This window comes from Curcuma longa, chromosome 21 (genome assembly GCF_044706935.1).
Source record: "Curcuma longa cultivar G26 ecotype Majalengka, Jawa Barat chromosome 21, ITB_CL_G26_1.1, whole genome shotgun sequence".
Lineage (NCBI taxonomy): Eukaryota > Viridiplantae > Streptophyta > Magnoliopsida > Zingiberales > Zingiberaceae > Curcuma > Curcuma longa.
Window position 1 is genome coordinate 4,672,663 of NC_133881.1, and position 3,003 is coordinate 4,675,665.

Here is a 3,003-nt window from a genome sequence, read left to right on the forward strand (position 1 = left end):
CAAACTTTCAGCCTGCTTGGCCCTTGTTTCATTACCTCACATAAGTTTCAAGGAGAATTTACAACCTTTGGTCATGCTTTTCATTCATAGAGATGTCAAAATGACTATCTTAAAACTTAGTTAATCATGAAATCCAGGAGCATTCATAGGAGCATTTTCAAAGTGTCAATTATTAATAATTCAGGCATTCTGAAAATTGGCAATGTTGCTAAGAAGATGGGTTGATGCAACTCCTTTTGAAATTTTAGCTATACTTCGATGGTGTAAATTTTTCGACGATTAGCAGCCTTGGTTTTGGTTTTGAGTGATTAACTATAGAATATGAGATTTTTCAAGTTCATGTTATGGAATTTTTGCTGAGCATGATTTATGAATGTCTGTATTCTACTCACCAGGGGAAAAAAAAATACAATATAAAGATTGTTAACAGCAATATCTTTATTCAATTTGCTCAAACCGTCCCACTCGAAATATACAGCCTTACAGTTCCTATCCAAATCTGAAACATCTAATTAGGGACTCCTGCAGTTGCCATATGTATGCATATATTGAGAGAGAGAGAGATAATCTGACATGAACAAACTAGGGTGATGGAGACCTGATGCTAACCCTAGCTTTCCTCTCCAAAAATGTTGGTTTCAGAGGAGTCGAAGATATCTCAGCCCTGCAAGTCAGCATGGCCACTATTTCAGACATTTGGGGCCTCAAGTCTGGGTGTGGCTGAAGGCACAGCAGGGCAATTTGGCACACCTGCAACACTTCTTTCTCCACTGCTCCTTCTAGTAATTTTGGATCCACTATTTCATTCAGCCTTGATCTTTCATATAGCTTCCATGTCTGCAAAATGAATATTTTTTTAACCTTTTCTTTTGGTTTGTTTGTCTAGACTTTGATATGAGCTGAAGACAGATTCAGATATGAGGAAGAAAAGGAGATGAAAGTGTTTACATATTCTGGAAGATATTGCATCTCGATTGGAAGAGAAAGGTCTGTGTTGGTTCTGCAACAGATGATCTCCAGCACAATAACACCGAAACTATAGATGTCGGCTTTGGCAGAAAGCTCACCTCTCATAGCATATTCAGGTGCACAATACCCTCTGAATTTTTTGAAAGACAATGTTTGAAATGAATTTCTGTAGCCTACTTTTCAGTTATAAGTTGTATCTGAGCATTTTACCAAAAAAGCCCCCCTCGTATATGAGATTTACCAGGCCTATTTTGAACTCCTAAATGTTTGAAATAATGAACTTTCGCTTCTCAAATTGATTAGTGTGCAAAATGCAAATATGTGATTTTTGAACTGCAAGTTGATTTATAAACTAGTTCATGCTTTAAGGTCTGGTGTTTATTAATTATGTGGCTTTTTTTTTTTAAAGTAAATCCCATATGTTAGGGGCTCCCTTGCTACGTTTTTTTACCTACAACATGCAAATTAACTTACAGCGTTCCTGCAAATCTTGTGCTGAGATAAGTTTGATCCTCTGGGAAGAACTTGGCCAAACCGAAGTCACTGATCTTCGGTTGAAATTTCTCATCAAGGAGGATGTTGCTGGCCTTGATATCTCTATGAACAATCCTCAAGTTGGAGTCCTCATGCAGGTATTGTAATCCTCGCGCGATTCCTAGAATGATTTGGAATCGTGTCTGCCAGTCTAAACATACCTCACTCTTTCCTGTTCCATTACCATCATGTTAAAATGACGATCGAGTATGATATGAGCAAGCAAAGCGATCAATATGGTCTTGTGGAAAATTTTGTACAAACCAGAAATGATTCTGTTCAAGCTTCCATTGGTCATGTACTCGTAGACAAGCAGGCGCTGGGAGCCTTCCGAGCAGCATCCGACAAGGCGAACAAGATTCTTGTGTTGGATGCTCGTCAGCATTCTGACCTCTGCGAGGAACTCCGACTCGCCTTGCTGAGATTTCCCAACACTTAGCTGCTTCACTGCAATGATTCTACCGTCATCTAATACTCCCTGTTATCAGAAAAAATATATGAACATATAAGGGAAGAAGAAGAAGAAAAAGAAGAAGAAGAAGAAGAAAGAAGATAGAACAACCTTATAGACTGGTCCAAATCCGCCTCCGCCGAGTTGGTTCTTGGGATGGAAATCCTTTGTTGCTTTCTTCAAAGTTCGATAACTGAAGTAAGAAATCGTCCGAAGATTGCCACTGAATGAATTAGGCGCTGCAATTTGATAGAAACAAAAACTCATTGATCATTTGTTCTTTTATCGGTTTCAGGTTTCAATTCACAGATATGAAGAAGATGAGGATGTAGTTTACCAAGAGGACCTTGGGTGGAGTTGACAATCTTCCACAAGGGGGTCTTCTTCTTCCTGTACATCCAGCAAAACGCCATCTAGAGCAAAACTAACAAGCGAAACGATCGCGCCACATGGGAAGAGGAGAAATGATGCTTGTTGGATTGGAGATGCAAACTCTGGAGCAATCCCATTAATGTTTGTTTGTTTTTGGCTAAATCATTATAAAAACATTCAATATGGCGTTTCTTTGTATACGTTGGATATAATACGATTTAAGCTACTTTGGAGAAGCCGGCAAGTTGCATTCTGTTGGATCTGAAGCAGAATACGTTCTCTTCATGGCCATGGATTAAGAGGTCGTTGGAAACAAGAAGGGGTGGCAAATGCTGTGGCGCGACTTCTTCCAAGAGGAGCCTGAAGCTTCTTTTTGTGTACAAGAAAGAGGTATTATGAAGTGATTCGTAGAATGAAATTTTTTTCATAGTAATTAAACTCAATAATTTTAATAATCTGAAAAAACTTTTAAAAAAATGCTATCTATCAGTAGCTTATTAATTATGAAGTGATTCGTTTTGAGAAAATTTTGTCATAGTAATTAAAAATAATTTTAATAATCTGAAAATACTTTAAAAAAAATCCCAAGTAGCTTAATACGATCACATAGTTATAATTAACAATTGAGATCAAACTGCAGCTAATAACTAGATAAATCTCTCCTTAATTACTTTTGT

General features: G+C 37.6%; 1 pseudogene; it reads right to left on the reverse strand.

Moving 5' to 3' along the window:
* Positions 1-465: 465 nt before the first annotated feature.
* Positions 466-2,618, reverse strand: LOC141814547 (cold-responsive protein kinase 1-like; annotated as a pseudogene).
* Between the last annotated feature and the right edge of the window lie 385 nt (positions 2,619-3,003).